The sequence below is a fragment of the Callospermophilus lateralis genome (genome assembly GCF_048772815.1).
Source record: "Callospermophilus lateralis isolate mCalLat2 chromosome 11 unlocalized genomic scaffold, mCalLat2.hap1 SUPER_11_unloc_1, whole genome shotgun sequence".
Classification (NCBI taxonomy): Eukaryota; Metazoa; Chordata; class Mammalia; order Rodentia; family Sciuridae; genus Callospermophilus; species Callospermophilus lateralis.
The window spans coordinates 1,409,223-1,424,701 of record NW_027510153.1 but is presented as its reverse complement, the minus strand read 5'-3'; positions in this window follow the sequence as shown (position 1 = coordinate 1,424,701).

The following is a 15,479-nucleotide window of genomic DNA, read 5'->3' as shown; positions in this document are numbered from 1 at the left end:
ATACATAATTTGACAGTGCTTCTCATAAACAGGGATTGGGGAAGAATCTTATGGGTTTTAGCTTTGAAATAATTATCTTGCTATACATTGAAATATGACATTCATCATTTGTCAGATAATAAAATTCAGACAGTGATACAATGCAACTACATTTATCCAGAATTAATCAACTGCTAGTAATTATATATTATGTGTTAGATAAGAATATACATAATATTCATAGATGTAATATCATACTATCAAGTGACTACAACTTGAATAGTATCTCCAAAATCAAAGATCAAGACTCAAAAACACCCCTAGAACTCAGGTATATATGTAACTGTTAGTACCTTTCTAATTCTGGGTATAGTTAACTGGATAAAGTTAATATTAACTTCAAGCCGTTCGTTGTTCTTATAACAGTAAATACTTATTGTTTTGTATTTAATTATCATTTTTAATTATGCAAGCTCTTTGTTCTCTTGTTGCTTTTTTCTGTGGCAACAGGTCCCTAATAATTATCACATCTGTCTGATGAGTTTGAAAAAGAAACTGACAAAAGATCTAAAGCACAAAGGTAAACTTGATTGTTGTTCTAGCAAAAGTTTTATGAGGTCTATAATAAAATAATTACATAAAATTAGGATTTAATGGCTTCAATAATTCTTTCAAGTTTTATTTTAGGTGTCATAATTACTATAGTTTTTGGAGTAAGATATTCTCTTTAAGGGAGTTTCACACAGAGTAGTATAGGCCATTGTAGACAGAATAGGCTGGGTCATACTCTGCAATCGATTATTTGTGCTCAACATGCTATATTATTTAATTGTTCTAGGTCTCAGTTGTTTCATTTATGAAACAAAAATAAAAAGGATTATTGTGCAATACTGTCATGAGAAGTAAATAATTATGTGTGTAACATACCTGGCAAGTGTCAAGTCATTTTTATTATGCACTATAGTGAAGAGATACGTAAAGAGTTTGAGTCTTGGTTCTGACTTTTAGAATCTTCCTAGCATTGGAATAATTGTATAAAATGCTTCTGCTCTAATTCCTCCCTATAGTATATTTAGTTAGGACATTAATAGAACTGAGTTTCTGGTTTTGTTATAATATTAAATAATTAATACATAGAAAGTACTAAATGTAGTGTCTAAAGCAGGGCAATAATCAGAAGATTCCTAGCTTTATCACTATAGGTGTTGGCATGCCATAATTGTTTCTTTCATTGATTTCCCCCTTGATTGAAAATAAAATTCTTAAAAACAAAGCTGATCATAAATTGGAGCATCCTCTATCCTCTCCTAGTGCCACTGGATGTGACTAATACATCTTTAAAAGAACAAATAAAGCTATACTCCTATAAAAATGATTGAATGTATGGTGTTTTTCTACAAGAAATTATTTTGACTAATAATATTTGTATTTTTGCTTTTGTGATATTTCTCAATATTTACATTTAGGTGTGACAAAGTATTTCTGAAAATTTCTGCTAATTCTTATAATAATATCCAACAGTAATGTGAAAAGATGATAGTCTCAAATGACCCATCAATAACATCCTATGGTTTGTGTCAAAGAAACTTGGATCTATATGAAAGTCTACTATGAGTTACATTTGCTATAATGAGAATTGATAGTAGAATCAATTGCTTTTTAAATGCCCCTATGTTGTGGAAACCTTCCAGTCTCCTACATAAAGTTGCTGGCTCAACTTGTGAAGAGGCTGGTTGTAACATCAACTGAGCTAAAATTCTAATATGAAGACCTATCAATTTTTATAGGGTTTCCAAACCACCTGTGAAGTCTTGGAAAATTTCATTTTCAATAGCTTATGCAATATTCATGGGAAACTGCTGGGAACCACTGAGTATTTCTTGGAATTACCATTCTAGATATGGTCACAGATAATTACTAAAATAAATAAAATCATCACTATTCTATTCCACCAAATATGTGATTCTCCTATAAAAGCATTTCTCATAAAATGTGATGAGTTAATGTAGACACAAACAAGTATAATCAGTGAAGAATGATGTCATTCAATTACTTTTTAAAAATTATATTTAAATTATTTAGCAACATGGGAGAAACATGAAAAAACATAGACAATTACAAGGGAAAATGTATGCATATCCAACAGAGGCAAACATACTAGAGAAGTATTTGAAATGATCATAATGTTAAAAATAGGCATGTGACTATAATGCACAAATTAAATAATTACAAAGAGTAGCTCTTGGGAAAAATAAACATGTAATGAAAGATGTTAAGACAGTCATGAGCAAACTTTAGGGTAGAATGCATGTCCTTTCATCATGAGGGCTCTGATTACCTCTCACTTCTTCGCCTCCATCACTTCCTACTCAAGCTAGGCTTCAGCTGTATGCAGTTCCTTGGAATCACCATATTCCTGCTCTTTTGAGACTTTAAACATGTTCCATTATAAACTGAATGCAAAACATCCTGACCTTATCTCTGAGTTCCCCAAGTAGTTTTAAAAAATCACCATGTTGGGGATTTCTGAGATGTGAGGAAGATGCCTCTCAGCTCTAGTCATGCACTGGATTTGCTGCACTCCTACTGAGACTGCTTTTTATTTCCTTTTTTTTTTTTTTTTTTTGCCTTTTATCCACAGTTAGAAACTATGCTATCACATCTACAGTACCTACCATGTAGTAGATCTCAGAAACTGTAATAAATATTGAAATCTCTCTTTAAAAAATAAAAAAAACACTGAAATTCACAGAGAATGAAATACAGACTGACAAAATTATAGACACACACTTGTTCAAAACTTGCCAAAGTAAAACAAATACAACTAAAAAGCAATGAAGTATATATTTTAAATTAAATTTGAAAATATTTAAAGGTAATGGTTAAAAATATTCAACTAAATGGGATTAACTAAAATGTGGGAAGAAGTATAAGTTTTTAAAATATTTTAAAAAAATGAAGGGACAAATATGATGGTGCAATTTCCATTTAAACCTACCTTTGGAAATAAACTGGAATTCAGTAATAAAATTTATAAAAGGAAAATGTACTAAATTTAAAGTAGTTCAGAGTAGAGAACTGAAATCCTTTTGTCATATTACACTAAATGACTATTTAAACTAAGATAAAGTAAGGTGTGGTGGCGCAACCTATAATACCAGTGGCTTGGGAGGCCTGAGTCAGGAGAGTTGTGAGTTCAAAGCCAGCCTCAGCAATGATGAGACACTAAACAACTCAGTGAGACTCTGTCTATAAATAAAATACAAAATAGAGCTGGGGATGTGACTTAGTGGTTGTGTGCCACTGAGTCAATCCCTAGTACCAAAAAAACAAATGAACAACAACAACAAAAACAACCTAAGATAAATCTACTTAATAAATATCTAGTAATTTTTAAAATTAAGTTTTATGGAGAAAATGGGCAATTCTTAAATGCCATAATTATAATTACAAGACATATTTACATAATATGATGGTTACAAACTATGAGTATGTAAAATTGGAATAAAAACTAACATAATGAAAATGAGTTCCAGATATAAAATAAAAAGTTTAAAGCATCAATTTATGTGTTCCTTTCCTTTTCTAATTATATATGAATGACCTTTTGGGAAATTTCCCACTAAATTAGAAAGCTGAGAATATGCCCTCTGGAGAGATATAGCTTGGCCTTGAGACATCGCTCTGCCACTCAGTCACCACAGGATTTTTAGCAATTGACTTAAGTTAGTTGTTTTTGGTTCACTTATCAGTAAAATCATGATGCTACCAAGTGACTGCCTTAAAAACGTTATTAGGATTAAATGGCTTGATACCTACAAATTGCATGCAAAAATGTCTCATACACATTAGGTGCTTAAGCAGCTTGAGCTGCTATAATCTTTAGAGCCATTATTACAATTTTATATTATCATTACTATTTCTTGAAAGTTTCCATTACTATCTGGCTTGGAAATTTCTCTGCTTCAGTGATCTCATAGCCCACTGTTCTTCTCCTATTGCTGCCCCTATGACAGTTTAGCACTCATAGACAATGCCTGTCTTGTTCACGGTTACATCTCCAGTGTGAAGAAAATTACCTGAGACAGGGAAAATGTTCAATAAATATTTGCTGAATTAAATAATTAATTAATGTTTGATTCTAACATAAAACCTTTATCCTTCTGTTAACCTTCTTATAATCCCAGGAGATTTTTTCTCCCGCCTCATCATCAAACTCTGCTCAGCATTTCTAAATGGGTTTCAATTTCTGCAAAATGCCCATTGCTTTGGAGGAGGGTCTGTTTTCCAAACAAACTTTGCTAAACAGTTTCTCTTTATTTCTATGAATATGATACCTCATTTAAGTCATAAGCTACTTAAGAACAAGGAATTTATTTTCTGTTTTCTTTGTATTGCCCCCTAGGCCCTCTGTGAATAGTTGTCATACAATTAATTTTTAATCATATTAATATAAATATGTTCCATAAGAAAAGTGTCCTAGAACTACATTTTCATTTGCAATCATATCTTCTCATCTCTAAATAAGTACATTTATAAAAATGATATTTGTAGCTAGAATATTTTTGTTATGGTTCAATAAAATACAGGACTTCTTTAACAATGAAACAACAAATTTGTCTTTATAATTTTATAAAATTTTATTTTTTAAATAAAACTAATTATTTCAAGCACTACCGTTACTATTCTACTAGCCATCTTTCCTTTATAGAGACCATAAGGCAAAATAAATTTCATATAGTGTCACATCAAAAGTTTATTATAAGACATATAGTTATTTGACACTAGGATGGTTGCTTCTTTTTAAGAAGTTAGTGTTAATTAAAGCTTATCATTTACTAAATTCTTTATATTTCATTCATTTTAAGAATTTAGGCTCCATCCTTCCTTCCAAGGAGTTTTAATCACATGTGGCACTTTTTATAAGGTATCAGATGACATAAAAACACAAAATATATTTGACAGATTTGAATAACATGTACATTTTATATCATATGATTAACTCATCTCTGCAAGGAGATTCATTTCAAATCATGAATGTAGTGACTATTATGCAATATATCAATATAAAGGATGGACACAGGTAAGGCTGAAGAAACTAAATCTAACATTTGTACAGTGGTCAACTTAGATAAACAACTTAAATCTTTGTGGTATCTTATCAAGCTGAGGCAGTTCTTTGTCTTTTACAATGACATTAAAATTAAAATTTAAGTCTTTTCTACAGAGTTAATAATTAGCCAATCTCAGAGAATGAAAATAGTGAGATAACAACAATTTCTGATTGCTGTTCAAAAAAGGGAAAGGGGACATATTCTTTCCGTTATGGGCTGCTGAGTAATACCATGTGATGGTACTGAAATAGCTGTGAATAGTGAGGTAAAGAGCTTTCAATATTTTTGCTGGTCTTATTTTAGAAATTTAGAAAGTAATGTACATCTTTCCTTATGAAGTGGGAGACTATGGAATCAATATGCATTCACATATGAGTTCAGGGTCAAAGCTTACCTTCATTCTAACTGCATAGATCAACATAGTATTAAACAAATTAATAAATTATCCAATTTTTCATTTTCTAAGTTACATAGTTTTTGACAAATTTAAATTACTAAGCATAGCTATTTCTAGGATAAATAGAATGATATATTAATTATTCCCAGTAACATATTTGGCTTGTTAGATGACATTCAATGAGAGTATGGATTCTTTTTTTCTCTTCCCCCCCGACCCCCCCCCCTTTTTTTTTTTTTTTGGTACTAGGGATTGAACTCAGGAACACTTTACCACTGAGCTTTATCCCAACTCTGTTAATTTTTTAAAGACACGGTCTTGCTAAGTTGCTGAGACTTTCCTCCAACTTGCAATCCTCCTACTCAGCTTCCCAATTAGCTGAATTTAATATAGTGCTCCATTATACCCAGAGGGATTTCTAATGTTTAAATAAAGGGAAGTTCAGTTGAGACTTCTTATTTGCTGTTTTTACTAGTGCTCTACACATTGAAGTACCATTTAAAGATTCTTACAAGTCATTCAGGGATATTATGCTCAATTTGCAACTTCTTTATAGCTCTTCTCCAGTATATTCCTGTGATCAGGTTTTTGATTCCTGAAACATTCTCTCTGCTACCTTGATCCATACTCTGCTTCTTCACAGCTTCTTTTAGCCCTTGATGCTTTTCCTTTACATCTGCAGGATTTATTTTTAGTATATCAATCCTGGAATTTATATTAACTAACACATTTTCATATCTCCTTTGATTGCATAATTCCTGAATTTCTTGTACTGCCAACCTAAGTCACTCAGAGTATTTGCCACATGTACTCTTCTTCAAGTGTCTAGTTTTTAAGATGAATGAATAATGAATGGTGATACAAATAAATTATTTTTGTATAAACTTTGAAATATAAGTATTTATACATTGCCAAAAGAGTATTTATGACACTTATTTATAATGCAACTTTAATTCTCTTAAAGTTCTCTTAGATGATGTAGGAGACTGAATAATGGTTTACCAAAAAAAAAAAAATACCTGTCTTAATCCAGGACTTTACCAATTTCTACTCACTTCCATTTTCCTTCTTCTATTCATTTCTATCTTCCCTCTTTGTTTTTCTTCTACAGTTTTTGGTTTTATTTTATAAAGAGCAAAACTGGTTCTGTCAATCTCTCTGACATTTATTCTTTCAGTCAGTCAATGATTTGAAAAAAAATATTATCAAAAAATACTGGACTTAGTGATGTAGGCAACACACCAGGTAATTTTCATGGCCTTAAGAATCATTTAGTTTCAGTGAGGCAATTGCCCATGTAATTAATTAACTATCCCTGGAGTAAGACATCTAAGCAACCATCCTCCTGCTTCTACATTTATATTTTCATTATGTTCCAGTTTCATAGGATAACTTAAAGTTTTTTACTATTTTCTTAATTTATCAGTTTTTAAAAATAAATAATATGGTCAATTTATCAAAATTATTTGGTGAATGTGCTTAAGTATATTACTTATACAATAGAGAAGAATGCCCAGTTTGATGCCTATAATATTTGATTTCTCTTAGAGCAATTTAGATTCTGATATCAAAGACTCCTTGTTATTATTCTCTATTCTAACCTAATTGGTAGCCATATCCAAAGGAAATTTAAGTTTTATGTTGTTTTCATTTTTATTGGATAAATCTCATTTATTTCAATAAAAGAAAGCAGACAAAACTATAAAACCATTTCATGCATTGCTTTCTCTAACCTTGACAACTGTATTCTCAACCTGTAATGTATCTAGAGCAAAAATAAACTGATTGTTACTAGAGGAACAAAAAATGTCTACAGGTCAAACTCAGAGATATTGCCTTTGTCTGTCAGTTGCATGGTACTTCTAATTACCATTACATAGTAAATGAGGGCCAGCTAAGAGTCGTGCTTTTCCCATACTTTTGTAAAACAATCTATTTCTATGACTCTAGTTTTCTTCTTTCCTTCCTGTATTTCACACCTGTTACTTTTTGAGTAAATTAATTTGTATTCCCATTTTCAGAGGTAGACTTCATGAGTTGTACTTCAGTTTTCTCCTAGCTGGAGTCTCAGTGTTCCCACAACTGGTTGTTATTCCCACATATATATTGTTCACTTGTTATATCAATGTCCTTTGATATTTTCCAGCAAGCAGTGCCTAGATTAATCATACATTTCAAATCCTTTTGGGCATAAACTACAATTCTTTATAACCTATTTAATTTTCCCCATGGGGATGGCCTTCAGAATTGAAAGCCCACACTGAGATTTGTGATTTGTCCTAGAATAGAATGCCTCTGCCTATTACCATGCAGCCTTATTTCATCCTCAAAATTTTCCAAAAATTGTTGTCTGCTTTTCCTATATTTGTATTTGCCTTCATTAGTCAAGCTTGAGCTATAATTAGTGAAACAAACAACAAAAAATGAAGAGGGAAATTACTGGGACAAGATTTTAGCAAAAAATCACAGCAATAAAGGAAGGGAAAAAGATAATTTTAAAAGAACCATAACTATAAAACAAAATACATATTACTGAAAAGTTGCTTTCCTTTTCAAAACTGCCCCTGGCTTTCTTTTTTTAAGTGCATATCTCTTTGGATGGTTGTAGTGACTGAACGACCTGCTAACAAGTTTCATTCTTATTCTCAGAACCTGCGAATATCACCTTATTTAGAAAAAGTGTCTTTTCATGTAAACTTAAATTAAGGAGCATGAGATAAATTTTTTTGTTGTTGATTATCAGAGTGGGCCCTAAATTCAGTGACAAGTGTCTGTAGAAGGGTGAGTCAGGAGGATATTTTATGACCATAAGAAGAAGAGAGAGCAATGTGGCCACAGAGGCAAAGACTAAAATGAGACAGCTCTAAGGCTGGTGTGGTGACAATAAATAACTAGAAGCTGGATAAGGAGAGGGAGGAAGTCTCCCCTAAAACCTCTAGAAGAATTAGGACCTTGACAACATCTTGATTTTTTCTCTATTCTTTTCTTTTCACTTCTGGCATTCAGAAGTATGAGGGAATACATTTGCTGTCTTAAGCACTCAAGTTTGTGGGAATTTACTAAGGGAGACACAGGAAACTAGTCCAGTCATTCTATTGCCAATGTCTCAAAAGTTATCACTCAGTAATGTGTGTTTTTAAATGGTGGAAAATTATAGCATCCCTCAAGATAGAACCTCCTGTTCCTATTATTCTCAATCATCTTTTCATTTCAGAGAAAGAACATTCTCTTCCAAATGAATTGCATTTTGCATTTCTGTGAATTCTTTCGTATTATATTTAATTTTTTCATCTTCTGATAGTTCCAACTACAACAACTCCACGAGTTATGTAAAAGAAAGAAAAATGAATATCTTCAGTATTTTCATGATGATCCAACTGATATGTTTTGGTATTAGAAAACTGTTCAAAACTCTTATCTTATAAATTGTTATAGCTATTTTTTTCCATGTCTTACATTTTATGAGAAAAATCCCAAAGGAATTATTTCTACCATATGCACAGTCACATATTTAGCATAGGTGAAAACAAGACTTCAAGCTAATATTTTAAAATAAAATTCATTACATAATTTTATAATGTGTTACTTTTTAAAATTTTGTACAAATAATAATATTTTCTTTGAAGGAGTGTGTTTAAAGTGATTACTTTTATTGACAGGCAATCTTGGAAAACATTTTAATAGAAGGATATACTAAATATAATTTACATGTTACAAATAAACTTTGTACCTTTGAAACACATTCAATAAAAATTGTTTATTAGCTTCTCTTGCACTAACAAAGAATTTAAGTGATTCAGTTTAAGGTCATTTCAAGCAAACATGAGAATATTAATTCCTAGTAATGAAACAGAGTATGATAGCTCACAATTCCTTTTACTCTGCAAAGAACAAACAGAACATAGTTATTTTCTGAGGACTGTTTTTCCTGAAATGTCATCTCATGATGTTGACAGAAGCATCTAGCTCTGTTAAACATTGGCCTGGAGTGGCACTTCTTTGGCAAGGAAGCCCTTCAGCAGTCAGCTCATTCAGATTCTAGAGGGATGGCTGACAAGATCCAGGGGCATGTGTCCTGCTGATGTCTTCCAGGGGCCTAGCCTAGAGCTGGGTCTGCAGTACTTTGCTTGGCCTGAAACTAGGCTCAGAGGGACTGGCCTGGACCCATAGTAATACAGGTGGCTCTTAGTATTTGAGGTTGCAGTCATAGCACTGGTGCCTCTTATAAATTCTAATATTGTGTTTGTCATTATTTACTAAGACTAACAACATGTTTTTGTCTACTCTGGGCTGCCAAAATACCAAATACTAAGTAGCGCAAACAGCATTTATTTTCTCATAGTTCTATATGCTTAAATACAATAAAATGGCACTGCCAAGATTAGTGTCATCCTCAATTATAGACGGCACCTTCTTGCTCTCTCCACATTGCCTTTCTACTGTGTTTGCATGCAGTGAGAGAGAAAAATTTAAATTGTCTTCCCCTTGTTCCAATGATGCCCTCTCTACTTAGTTAGGGATCACCTTTTTGACCTCATTTACCCTTAATGACCTCTTTAAAAGGCCTTTTTCCAAATTTAGTCACATTGGGGGATAGATCATTAACTTAGGAATTTTGTAGAGAAAAAATCCAATCTATAATAACATAACTAAACTCTCCTCTTAAAGATATGTCCAACAGAAATGCATGCATATACCTACCAGGAGATATAAAGGATAAAAAAGTAAAGTGGAAAGGTAATAATTATATGACAAAAAGAATAATAAATCAAGTAAGTAAAATGACCCACAGATCAATTTATTTTGAATACCAAAGAGAAACATAAATATCAATACTCATAGATGTTAAAATAACAAAAGAAGTCTGGGGAAGAGGCTCATAGTCCAGTACTTGCCTAGAATGAGCAAAGGCCTGGTTTCAATCCCCATCATTGTAAAAAACAAAAAAAAAGACAAAAAATAAAACTAGACAGAAAATGAACAAATCATGCATAAAAACAAGGGTCTCAAATTTCTAGTTACTGGTATATCAAAATGTTATAACAATAGTGACACAAATAGATTACTTGACCAACAACTACAAAAAGGTCATAAAAACATATCCATGATATGTGATATGTAATTAAATATACTAGCATCATAGAAAATAGGAAAATGATAGACTATTAACCTAATAGTATTTGGAAAAGGTTTTACTCTATGGAGAAAAATAAAGTTGAACCCTTTCATATAAAACAGTAAAAAATGACATATGAAATAGTAATGTGAACTTATAAAGTATTTCTTCATTAGAACCAAATTAACTCGTATTGATAATAAAAAATATTTATATTTTTTAATACAAAAATGAATAACTTTGATTTAATAATAGTAATTTATGGGTTAAAAAAAAAGAAAAAAGAACATGCCAGGCAAGGTGGTACAATTTAAAAGTCACACTTAGAATAGTGAGGCACTAAGCAACTCAGTAAGACTCTTTCTCTAAATAAAATACAAAATAGGGCTGAGGATGTGGCTTAGTGGTTGAGTGTCCCTGAGTTCAATCCCCAGCAAGCCCCTCACACACTAAAAAAAGAGCATATTAACATGATTTAAACTAAAAATTTATTTCTAAAATTTCAAATAAATAATCAGTGGAAATATTTGACCTTCCATATATATTATTCTTAGAGAAACCACTATTTGAAGTGACTAGTAAGTTTATAGATTGATACACATGGTATTTGTATTTAAGAAATGCAAGTTTAAATACAATGAAGTATTTTAGTAAATCCATCAGAAAGCATACATTTAAAGTCATAATTTTCAGCACTAATAAGAGCATAAATAGTTATAGGGGAACATTTTTAAATTACCTATTAAAATTGAGTGTGTGAAATTATTATGTACTGATATTTTTTTCAAATGTGTGTGCATATTCCATACATCAGTCATACTGTTCCAAGGCATTAAGCCCAATAAAGTTATGGGAGACATGTAGAATGAGTAACATTTAAAGTGTTCACCAAAATGTTTTGTTAAGAAAGAGTTGAGTAGAAATATTAGTCTATCACAAGACAAATGTGAAAGTAAAATGTATATATACTTGATGAAAATTTATGCAGGAGTCAGAAGTAATGAAACAGATTTATACATATGGATAAATCTATATTACTAAATTTTAAAGTAAAAAATAGAATGAGATTTTTATGAGACTATCAATGTGCCTCTGAATATATAGAATATGAAACCAAAATTATATTGTAAGACTAGATAGAAAGATGAATAAATCATGCACAGAGTGTGGTTGGAAAGAAAATTGTATATATATGTGTATTTATATTGTATAAATTAATTGTGAAAAGTATATTAGAAGGACATTCAGTAAACTCATTATGGTAGGTTGGCATTTTTGAATGTGCAGTTATGGAATAGTGAGGGGAAAAAGGCATAAAGGCCAACTATTTAATAAAAAAGAAAAAGAAAACAAAATGAGATGGCCATTTGATTCATATTGACAATATATATATGGTTTTACTAAAATAAATTTTAATGTGCTCAGAATGGATTTAGGTTATAATTCCAAAACTTCCAAAATGAATTGCCTAATAGAATCTCTATGTCAACATTCATGCACTTATAATTCAAAAAATTCAATTAACCTATTTCTTTTACCCTATAACTTGAGTCCCTTTTATTTTAGTTAGTGACGCCAACTGTTCAAGATTAGAAATCATCCTAATCTGTGTTCTCTAATATCACCATTATTTTTTAAATATTTTAAAATTTTTAGTTATAGTTGGACACAATATCTTTATTTTATTTATTTATTTTTATGTGGTGCTGAGGATTGAACACAGGGTCTTACCTGTGCTGGGCCAGCACTCTACCGCTGAGCCATAACCCCAGCCCCTCACCCCACCCACCCCCGCCTTTTTTTTTTTCATCTGGATCACTCTTGCCATCTGTTGATCTCCAAGACCTTCCTTTAATCATTATTTCATATGCCCATGAGGATTATTCTAAAACAAAAATCTTATATATTACTCCTATTGGAGACTAACTTTTATGAAGAAGGTACTAAGTACCTTTTGTTTACCACCTTATTCCTTTCCAGCACCTAAAACAATGCCAAGAATGTTAATATTAGTTGCATGCTTAGTTTACTGGACAGTTTGTAGCATACTCCAGTCTTCCAATTCCAACTCCTAGTATTCAGTTTTGTTTAATCCCATCTCCCTGAGTGTTGAGAGCCATCCCTGGGCTTTGTATGGACTGTGGTGCATAACAGCCAAACTGAATAGGAAAATCTGGTGTCCGGGAACTTCCAGTGGACATTTCCTCTGTGTAAGACTGCTCATACACATTGTGAGCCCTATTCAAACTCTGACAGGTCCCACACAGTGCCAGAGATGGGGTGACCTGCTTCAGCCACACAGCCTCTCTGAGACAGGTATAACCTGCAAACATGCCAATCAACCTGCTCATTGCAAGACATCATGAAGCAAGACTCCACCCTTGAAACCTTACCCCTGCCTTTGATATACCCCCTTAAATAAATCATGGGAGCCATTTTCTAATTGTCTATCTTCAGCTCCTGTGTGGACTAGATCTATCAGGGACTCCATCTTTAAAATTATCCTTTCTGACTCTTTGTCTTTTGTACTCCACTAATTATTGTGGACTTTAATTTCTCAGAAGTCTTATCCCTCCCAGGAGACAAGAATTCCCTAGTGAGGAGCTGGACACCCCACCACACCTCAGTGTCTTATTTCTTAGCATTATCTCAAGTCTTTTATGATTATAATATACATTATATCAACCTCCATCTTGCTAGCAGACACTGTCTTATTAGCTTTCTTGAGGAAGTTACCATGTTAGCAAAACTAACATAACAAAAGACAGGTGTAACTTCTGGTTAATGGTGAGCTAAGGAACTTACCACTTCAGTCCAAAAATATAAAAGGAAATATATTCTGCAATAACAATGTAAATATTTTTGGAAGCAGATTCCTCCTCAAATAAACTGGTGTGAATTCAAATTTTAGTCAAAACATACTTGATCCTAAGGTAGAAAACCCATTCATATAAATTAGTATCAGGATTACTGACCCCATAAAATATTGAGATATCAGGGTGTCATTTTAAGTTGTTAAGTTTGTGATAATGATTTAAATAGTATTAAATAAGAACATAGTAAAGAAGAAATCTAAGAATGAGATGAATTATTATGTCAGATTTTTGTCCTAGTGACCAAAAGACCTGACAAGAACAACTTAAATAGAAAAAAATAAGTTTAATTTGGGCTTATTATTTCTGAGGTTCAGTCCTTGGTTCAATCCTTGCTGTATGGCTCTGGGTTCAATGTGAGACAGAACACCAGGGTAGAAAGTAGAGTGAAGGAAGTGGCTCAGCTTATGGTGACTGACCAAGAACCAGAGAGAAGGAATTAGTGAAGAAGAAGCTCTGAACAAGTCCTAATCTAGAAGGGTCCATCTTCAGAGACCTATTTACTCTAGTCACACTCCACCTGCCTAGAGTTAACACCCAGTACAGTAATCCTTTCAAATTATTAATTGAGCCAATGAATTAATCCATTGATGAAGATACAGCTCTTATAAGCTAATCATTTCATCTCCAGGGTTAACACAGGATATGGGGGGCCACTCATATCCATACTATCATAAGTATTTTCCTACAACTTATAGAATTCCTTTGAAAATGTCTTGTATTAGTGGTCAAGAATCAACTATCCTCTTACCCTGCTTCCAATTGTTCCCAAATTAATTTTGAAGCAATTTCAGTTCTCCCCAAATGCAGTTTTTTCATGCTGTTGTAATTTTATACATTTTGTTCTATTCTTGGAGCCAAAATTTTTAACTTTATTAAAATGGTTAACTTGCACCTAGTGTCAATATGTGTGTAAGCCTCAACATCCCTGAGTATACTCCTTTAAGTCCCCAGACCTATTGAGAGACTCATTTTCTATATTGATAGCACAGATGTATTCTCTGCTATAGTAACAATTGCCTTATTGTCAAATATTTACAAAAGTGTGTCCTACATCAGTCTATGCAATATTTGAGAGGGTAGTAATCACATTTTGACTTTGTATCCTACATGTGTCTTGAAATCACACTGAGGATTAAACATATTTTTGAGGCAAACATTGATCTCCTTCAATAAGATTCTGATAATTGAAAGTTTGAAAGAAATACCTAAAGAAGGCAATATTTCCTCTAAATGTCTTTGCCACCTACTTCTTAGTCCATCTTTCTGGAATATTATCCACTCCAAATTTAATTTTAGTTTTGTACTTTCACTTATGATATTATAAATGAACATTTTCAAAAAAGTATAAAGTACTATATAATTGAACACTTATATTACTAGCATTATATATTCTGCCATTAAATTATTAACATTTAATATTTTTAATCTATTTATCCCTCCATCTCTTGCCTCCTATTTCCTATTATTTTTTATAAGAAATTTTTTGCAAGAAAATTACAGACATTTATGTAGTTTCTGTTTGCCAGGCATGGTGGCTCATATCTGTAATCCCAGATACTCAGGAGGTTGAGGTAGAAGCATCACAGATTTGAGGCCAGGTAGATACTTTGCAAGATCCTGTCTCAAAATCAAAACTTAACAGGTCTGAGGATCGGAATTAGTGATAGAGCTCCAATGGGTTCAATCCCAATACTACAAAAAGGAAGACAAATGCATATAATAGTTTTTGCTAAAAATGTCAGTATGCATACAATTAACTAATTTTATTATTATGTGTTTAGATTCATTTTTTTTGAAGTACAATGTAAGTGCAGTTAACTAGGAATTCATAAAACATACAGTCCTAGAGTTTGAAAAATGTAATCTCTATCAAAATATAGACAATTACCAACACACCAGAATATTCTCTAGACTCTTTTCTGTAAGTTGTCTTTCATTATGCTGGAAGCAAACACTGCTCTGTATATTTTTCAACCATAGTTTTGATTGTTCTAGTT